A 10,053-nucleotide genomic window follows, 5' to 3' on the forward strand; every position below is an offset into this window, starting at 1 on the left:
GGAAGAAGTACGTCGGTGGAGCAACAGGGGGCCCATGAGGGTGGAGGGCGCGCCTAGGGAGGGGGGTAGGCGCGCCCCCCTTCCTCGTGGCCTCCTTGTTGGTTGCTTGACGTAGGGTCCAAGTCTCCTGGATCTTATTCGTTCCAAAAATCACGTCCCCGAAGGTTTCATTCTGTTTGGACTCTGTTTGATATTCCTTTTCTTCGAAACCCTAAAATAGGCAAAAAAAAAACAATTCTGGGTTGGGCCTCCGCTTAATAGGTTAGTCCCAAAAATAATATAAAAGTGTATAATAGAGCCCAATAATGTCCAAAACAGTAGATAATATAGCATGGAGCAATCAAAAATCATATATACGTTGGAGACGTATCATGCCCCCCTCCCTGTATATAAAGGAGTGGATGAGGGGGAGGGCCGGCCCTCTACTATGGCGCGCCCTGGGGAGTCCTACTCCTACCGGGAGTAGGATTCCCCCCTTTCCATGTAGTAGGAGCAGGAGAGTAGGAAAGGGAAGAGAGAAGAGAAGGAAGGAGGGGGCGCTGCCCCTCCCCCCTAGTCCAATTCGGACTAGGCCTTGGGGGGGAGGGCACGCGTCCTACACTAGGCATCCCCTCCCTCTCTCACCTAAAGCCCATTAGGGCCCATATACTCCCCGGGGGTTCCGGTAGCCCCCCGGTACTCCGGTTAATGTCCGAACTCACTTGGAACCATTCCGATGTCCAAACATAGTCATCCAACATATCAATCTTTATGTCTCGACCATTTCGAGACTCCTCGTCATGCCCGTGATCACATCCATGACTCCGAACAACCTTCGGTTCATCAAAAAACATAAACTCATAATACCGATTGTCACCGAACGTTAAGCGTGCGGGCCCTACGGGTTCGAGAACTATGTAGACATGACCGAGACATGTTTCTGGTCAATAACCAATAGCGGAACCTGGATGTTCATATTGGCTCCCACATATTCTACAAAGATCTTTATCGGTCAAACTGCATAACGATATACATTGTTCCCTTTGTCATCGGTATGTTACTTGCCAGAGATTCGATCGTGGGTATCTCCATACCTAGTTCAATCTCGTTACCGTCAAGTCTCTTTACTCGTTCCGTAATGCATCATCCCACAAGTAACTCATTAGTCACAATGCTTGCAAGGCTTATAGTGATGTGCATTACCGAGAGGGCCCAGAGATACCCCTCCAACAATCGGAGTGACAAATCCTAATCTCGATCTATGCCAACTCAAAAAACACCATTGGAGACACCTGTATAGCATCTTTATAATCACCCGGTTATGTTGGGACGTTTGATAGCACACAAGGTGTTCCTCCGGTATTCGGGAGTTGCATAATCTCATAGTCAGAGGAACATGTATAAGTCATGATGAAAGCAATAGCAATAAAACTTAACGATCATTTATGCTAAGCTAACGGATGGGTCTTGTCCATCACATCATTCTCTATTGATGTGATCCAGTTCATCAAATGACGACACATGTCTATGGTTAGGAAACTTAACCATCCTTGATTAACGAGCTAGTCAAGTAGAGGCATACTAGGGACACTCTGTTTTGTCTATGTATTCACACATGTGCTAAGTTTTCGGTTAATACAATTCTAGCATGAATAATAAAAATTTATCATGATATAAGGAAATATAAATAACAACTTTATTATTGCCTCTAGGGCATATTTCTTTCAGTCTCCCACTTGCACTAGAGTCAGTAATCTAGTTCACATCGCCATGTGATTTAACACTAATAGTTCATATCTTTATGTGATTAGTTCACATCTCTATGCGACTAATACCCAAAGGGTTTACTAGAGTCAATAATTTAGTTCACATTGCTATGTGATTAACACCCAAAGCGTGATCATGTTTTGCTTGTGAGTTTAGTTAACGGGTCTGCCACATTCAGAGCCGTATGTATTTTGCAAATTTTCTATGTCTACAATGCTCTGTACGGACCTACTTTAGCTAATCTCTCCCACTTTCAATATGTATCTAGATTGAGACTTAGAGTCATCCAGATCGGTGTCAAAGCTTGCATCGACATAACTCATTACGACGAACTCTTTGTCACCTCCATAACTGAGAAACATTTCCTTATTCCACTAAGGATAATTTTGACCGCTGTTTAGTGATCCACTCCTGGATCACAATTGTACCCTCTCGCCAAATTCATGGCGAGGTACACAATAGGTCTGGTACATAGGATAGCATACTTTATAGAACCTATGACTGAGGCATAGGGAATGACTTTTCATTCTCTTTCTATTTTCTGCCATGGTCGGGTTTTGAGTCTTTACTCAACTTTACACCTTGCAATATAGGCAAGAACTCCTTCTTTGACTGTTCCATTTTGAATTATTTCAAAATCTTGTGAAGGTATGTACTCATTGAAAAAAATATCAAGCGTCTTGATCTATCTCTATAGGTCTTGATGCTCAATATGTAAGTAGCTTCAGCGAGGTCTTTCTTTGAAAAACTCCTTTCAAACACTCCTTTATGCTTTCCAGAAAATTCTACATCATTTACGATCAACAATATGTCATTCACATATACTTATCAGAAAGGCTATAGTGTTCCCATTCACTTACTTGTAAATACAAGCTTCACCGCAAGTCTGTATAAAATCATATGCTTTGATCACTTTATCAAAGCATATATTACAACTCCGAGATGCTTGCACCAGTCCATCGATGGATCGCTGGAGCTTCCACACTTTGTTAGCACGTTTAGGATTGACAAAACCTTCTTGTTGCATCATATACAACTCTTCTTTAAGAAATCCATTAAGGAATGCAGTTTTGACATCCATTTGCCAGATTTCATAAATGTGGTAATTGCTAACATGATTCGTACAGACTTAAGCATCGCTGCGAGTGAGAAAATCTCATCATAGTCAACATCTTGAACTTGTCGAAAACCTTTTGCGACAATTAGAGCTTTGTAGATAGTAACACTACTATCAGCGTCCATCTTCCTCTTGAAAATCCATTTATTCTTAATGGCTCACCGATCATCGGGCAAGGCAATCAAAGTCCATACTTTGTTCTAATACATGGATCCCATCTCAGATTTCATGGCTTCAAGCCATTTTGCGGAATCTGGGCTCATCATCGCTTCCTCATAGTTTGTAGGTTCGTCATGGTCAAGTAACATGACCTCCAGAACAGGATTACCGTACCACTCTAGTGCGGATCTTACTCTGGTTGACCTACGAGGTTCTGTAGTAACTTGATCTGAAGTTTCATGATCACTATGATTAACTTCCTCACTAATTGGTGTAGGAATCACTGGAACTGATTTCTGTGATGAACTACTTTCCAATTTGGGAGAACGTACAATTACCTCATCAAGTTCTACTTTCCTCCCACTCACTTCTTTTGAGAGAAACTTCTTTTCTAGAAAAGGATCCATTCTTAGCAACGAATATCTTGCCTTTGGATCTGTGATAGCTAGAAGGTGTACCCAACAGTTTCCTTTGGGTATCCTATGAAGACGCATTTCTCCGATTTGGGTTCAAGCTTATCAGGTTGAAACTTTTTCACATAAGCATTACAACCCCAAACTTTAAGAAACGACAACTTAGGTTTCTTGCTAAACCGCAATTCATATGGTGTCGTCTCAACGGATTTAGATGGTGCCCTATTTAACGTGAATGCAACTGTCTCTAATGCATAACCCCAAAACAATAGTGGTAAATCGGTAAGAGATATCATAAATCGCACCATATCTAATAAAGTACGGTTACGATGTTCGGACACACCATTACGCTATGGTGTTCCAGGTGGCGTGAGTTTTTGAAACTATTCCACAGTTTTAAACGAAGGCCAAACTCATAACTCAAATATTTGCCTTCGCGATCAGATCGTAGAATTTTATTTTCTTGTTACGATGATTTTCCACTTCACTCTGATATTCTTTAAACTTTTCAAACGTTTCAGACTTGTGTTTCATCCAGTAGATATACCCATATCTGCTCAAATCATCTGTGAAGATCAAAAAATAATGATACCCGCCGCGAGCCTCAACACTCATCAGATCGCATACATCAGTATGTATTATTTCCAATAAGTCAGTTGCTCGCTCCATTGTTCCGGAGAATGGAGTCTTAGTCATCTTGCCCATGAGGCATGGTTCGCAAGCATCAAGTGATTCATAATCAAGTGATTCCAAAAGCCCATCAACATGGAGTTTCTCCATGCGCTTTACACCAATATGACCTAAACGGCAGTGCCACAAATAAGTTGCACTATTATTATTAACTTTGCATCTTTTGGCTTCAATATTATGAATATGTGTATCAGTACGATTGAGATCCAACAAACCATTTTCATTGGGTGTATGATCATAGACGGTTTTATTCATGTAAACAGAACAACAAATATTCTCTAACTTAAATGAATAATTGTATTGCAATAAACATGATCAAATCATATTCATGCTCAACGCAAACACCAAATAACATTTATTTAGGTTCAATACTAATCCCTAAAGTATAGGGAGTGTGCGATGATGATCATATCAATCTTGGAACTACTTCCAACACACATCGGTACTTCACCCTTAACTAGTTTATGCTCATTCTGCAACTCCCATTTCGAGTTACTACTCTTAGCAACTGAACTAGTATCAAATACCGAGGGGTTTGCTATAAACACTAGTAAAGTACACATCAATAACATGTATATCAAATATACCTTTGTTCACTATGCATTCCTTCTTATCCGCCAAGTATCTAGGGCAGTTCCACTTCCAGTGACCATTTCCTTTGCAGTAGAAGCACTCAGTTCCAAGCTTGGGTTTAGCTTTGGGCTTCTTCATGGGAGTGATAACTTGCTTGCCATTCTTATTGAAGTTCCATTTCTATCCCTTTGCCATTTTCTCGAAACTAGTGGTCTTGTCAACCATCAACACTTGATGCTCTTTCTTGATTTCTACCTTCGCCAATTTCAGCACTACGAAGAGCTCGGGAATTACTTTTGTCATCCCTTGCATATTATAGTTCATAACGAAGTTCTAGTAACTTGGTGATAGTGACTAGAGAACTTTGTCAATTACTATCTTATCTGGAAGATTAACTCCCACTTGATTCAAGCAATTGTAGTACCCAGACAATCTGAGCACATGCTCATTGGTTGAGCTATTCTCCTCCATCTTGTAGGCAAAGTACTGTCAGAGGTCTCATACCTCTCGACACGGGCATGAGTATGAAATACCAATTTCAACTCTTGGAACATCTTATATGCTCCGTAGCGTTCAAAACATTTTTGAAGTCCCGATTCTAACCCGTAAAGCATGGTGCACTAAACTATCAAGTAGTCATCATATCGAGCTTGCTAAACATTCATAAGGTCTGCATCTGCTACTGCAATAGGTCTGTCACCTAGTGGTGCATCAAGGACATAATTCTTCTGTGCAGCAATGAGGATAATCCTCAGATCACGAACCTAGTCCGCATCATTGCTACTATCATCTTTCAACATAGTTTTTCTCTAGGAACATATCAAAAATAAACGGAGAGCTACATCGCGAGCTATTGACCTACAACATAGTTATGCAAATACTATCAGGACTAAGTTCATGATAAATTAAAGTTCAATTAATCATATTACTTAAGAACTCCCACTTAGATAGACATCCCACTAGTCATCTAAATGATCACGTGATCCAAATCAACTAAACCATGTCCGATCATCACGTGAGATGGAGTAGTTTTCAATGGTGAACATCACTATGTTGATCATATCTACTATATGATTCACGCTCGACCTTTCGGTCTCCAGTGTTCCGAGGCCATATCTGCATATGCTAGGCTCATCAAGTTTAACCCGAGTATTCCGTGTGTGCAAAACTTGCTTGCACCCGTTGTATGTGAACGTAGAGCTTATCACACCCGATCATCACGTGGTGTCTCGGCACGACGAACTGTCGCAACGGTGCATACTCAGGGAGAACACTTATACCTTGAAATTTAGTGAGAGATCATCTTATAATGCTATCGCCGAGCTAAGCAAAATAAGATGCATAAAGGATAAACATCACATGCAATCAAAATATAAGTGATATGATATGGCCATCATCATCTTGTGCCTTTGATCTCCATCTCCAAAGCACTGTCATGATCACCATCGTCACCGGCTTGACACCTTGATCTCCATCGAAGCATCATTGTCGTCTCGCCAACTATTGCTTCTACGACTATCGCTACCGCTTAGTGATAAAGTAAAGCAATTACATGGCGATTGCATTTCATACAATAAAGCGACAACCATATGGCTCCTACTAGTTGATGATAACTATGTTACAAAACATGATCATCTCATACAATAAAATTTAGCATCATGTCTTGACCATATCACATCACAACATGCCCTGCAAAAACAAGTTAGACGTCCTTTACTTTGTTGTTGCAAGTTTTACGTGGCTGCTACGGGCTGAAGAAGAACCGTTCTTACCTACACATCAAAAACCACAATGCAGTATAGTGATTCCTTTTTGATCTTTAGAAAGAACCCTGTTCATTGAATCCGATTCAACTAAAGTTGGAGAAACTGACACCCACCAGTCACCTGTGTGCGAAGCACGTCGGTAGAACTAGTCTCGTGTAAGCGTACACGTAATGTCGGTCTGGGCCGCTTCATCCAACAATACCGCCGAATCAAGAATCAACTACTGACGACAAGCAATATGTATATACCCACGCCCACAACTCCTTTGTGTTCTACTCGTGCATATAACATCTACGCATAAACCTGGCTCGGATGCCATTGTTAGGTAACGCAGTAATTTCAAAAAAATTCCTATGCACACGTAAGATCATGGTGATGCATAGCAATGAGAGGGGAGAGTGTTGTCCACGTACCCTCATAGACCGTAAGCGGAAGCGTTATGACAACGCGGTTGATGTAGTTGTACGTCTTCACGATCGACCAATCCTAGTACCGAAAGTACAACACATCCGCGATCTGCACATGTTCGGCTCAGTGACGTCCCACACACTCACGATCTAGCAGAGTGTCGAGGGAGAGCTTCGTCAGCACGACGGCATGATGACAGTGATGATGATGCTACCGGAACAGGGCTTCGCCTAAGCACCGCTACGATATGACCGAGGTGGATTATGGTGGAGGGGGGCACTGCACATGGCTAAGAGATCAATGATCAACTTGTGTGTCTATGGGTGCCCCCTCCCCGTATATAAAGGAGTGGAGGAGGGGGAGGGCCGGCCCTCTACTATGGCGTGCCCTGGGGAGTCCCTACTCCCGGTGGGAGTAGGATTCCCCCTTTCCATGTAGTAGGAGTAGGAGAGTAGGAAAGGGAAGAGAGAAGAGAAGGAAGGAGGGGCGCACGGCCTGCCCTAGGCAGCCCCTCCCTCTCTCCCCTAAAGCCCATTAGGGCCCATATACTCCCCGGGGGTTCCAGTAACCCCCCGGTACTCTAGTTAATGTCCGAACTCACTTGGAACCATTCCGATGTCCAAACATAGTCATCCAATATATCGATCTTCATGTCTCGACCATTTTGAGACTCCTCGTCATCCCGTGATCACATTCGGGACTCCAAACAACCTTCGGTTCATCAAAACACATAAACTCATAATATCGATCGTCACCGAACATTAAGCGTGCGGACCCTACGGGTTCGAGAACTATGTAGACATGACCGAGACATGTCTTTGGTGAATAACCAATAGCAAAACCTGGATGTTCATATTGGCTCCCACATATTTTATGAAGATCTTTATCGTTCAAACCGCATAACGATATACGTTGTTCCCTTTGTCATCTGTATGTTACTTGCCCAAGATTCGATTGTCGGTATCTCAACACCTAGTTCAATCTCGTTACCGGCAAGTCTCTTTACTCATTCTGTAATGCATCATCCCGCAACTAACTCATTAGTCACAATGCTTGCAAGGCTTATAGTGATGTGCATTACCGAGAGGGCCTAGAGATACCTCTCCGACAATCAGAGTGACAAATCCTAATCTCGATCTATGCCAACTCAACAAACACCATTGGAGACACCTGTAGAGAATCTTTATAATCACCCAGTTATGTTGTGACGTTTGATAGCACACAAGGTGTTCCTCCGGTATTCGGGAGTTGCATAATCTCATAGTCAGAGGGACATGTATAAGTCATAATGAAAGCAATAGCAATAAAATTTTTAACGATCATTTGTGCTAAGCTAACAGATGGGTCTTGTCCATCACATCATTCTCTAATGATGTGATCCCATTCATCAAATGACAACACATGTCTATGGTTAGAAAAGTTAACCATCTTTGATTAATGAGCTAGTCAAGTAGAGGCATACTAGGGACACTCTGTTTTGTCTATGTATTCACACATGTACTAAGTTTTCGGTTAATACAATTCTAGCATGAATAATAAACATTTATCATGATATAAGGAAATATAAATAACAACTTTATTATTGCCTCTAGGGCATATTTCCTTCAACAACGTGTCTCGATGTATCTAGACTTTAGTTAATGAAGATCTCGTTGAACACCTCATAGTTCCAGGGGAACTGGTGCGAAGGAATGGCTTTTTGGCATGTTTAAAACCTTGGATCACAATGAATTGTTAAGCTTGCTGTTACATTGTGGGCTATATGGACAACAAGGATAATAGCTATTCATGGGGAGGTTTTCCCAAGCCCTTATCTACACATCTCTTCATCAACAAATTTATTAACGAGCTCAAGTAAGTTGGTAATATTTAGAATAATCAAGCAATGTAAGGAAGACAACTGGTGACATAATCAGAACTAGGGTGTCCCGAGCATGCCATGTGGACCAGCCCAAAACCTTCCGTGGAAATAAACAAGGGCGTGAGAGGGAGAAACAAACTAGAACATCCACAAGAAGTCCACTTCCTCTCAAAAGCCACATCAGAGGCATGCAAATCTTCACCAAGACCGGCGCCACAAAGGCAGCAGATCATGAGAGCGTCATCACATCTTTGCAGGCATGCTCATGGCCCGAGCATGTCACACGCATGTGGTGCGCCGCACGTGTTCAAGTGATGATGGCCCACAAGTATAGGGGATCAACTCTTTGTCCTTTTGATAAGTAAGAGTGTGGAACCCAACGAGGAGAAGAAGGAAATGGCAAGTAGTTTTCAGCATGGTATTCTCTCCAAGCACTTAAATTATAAGTAACGAGTAGTTTGATAGCAAGATAATTTGTAAAGAGCAAGAAACGGTAATGGTATCAAAAGTACAGCAAGGTAGCCCAATCCTTTTGTGGAAAATGACAGACCAAAGCAGTCTTTTATGATAAGCAAAGAGTTCTTGAGGGTACACGGGAATTTCATCTAGTCACTTTCATCATGTTGATTTGATTTGTGTTCGCTACTTTGATAATTTGATATATGGGTGGATTGGTGCTTAGGTGTTGTTCTTACTTGAACAAACCTCATACTTATGATTAACCCCCTCCCAAGCATCCGCAACTACGAGAAGAGTATTAAGATAAAATCTAACCATAACATTAAACTTTTGGATCCTAATCAGTCCCTTACGAAGTAGCGCATAAACTAGGGTTTAAGATTCTGTCACTCTCGAAACCTATCATCTAATAACTACTGCACAATGCATTCCCTTCGGCCCTAATAAGGTGAAGTGTCATGTAGTCGACGTTCACATGACACCACTAAGGGAATCACAACATACATACCATCAAAATATCAAACACATATCAAGTTCACATGATTACTTGCAACAAGATTTCTCCCGTGACCTCAAGAACAAAAGTAACTACTCACAAATGATAATCATGCTCAAGATCAAATGGGTATTAAATAGCATAATGGATCTGAATATATAATCTTCCATCAAATAAACCATATAGTAATCAACTACAAGATTTAATCAACACTACTAGTCACCCACAAGCACCAATCTAAGATTCCGGTACAAAGATTGAACATAAGAGATGAACTAGGGTTTGAGAGGAGATGGTGTTGTTGAAGATGTTGATGGAGATTGCCCTCCCCAAGATGGAAGAGTTGTTGGTGATGATGATGACGT

Source organism: Triticum aestivum, chromosome 1A (assembly GCF_018294505.1).
Source record: "Triticum aestivum cultivar Chinese Spring chromosome 1A, IWGSC CS RefSeq v2.1, whole genome shotgun sequence".
NCBI classification, from domain to species: Eukaryota; Viridiplantae; Streptophyta; class Magnoliopsida; order Poales; family Poaceae; genus Triticum; species Triticum aestivum.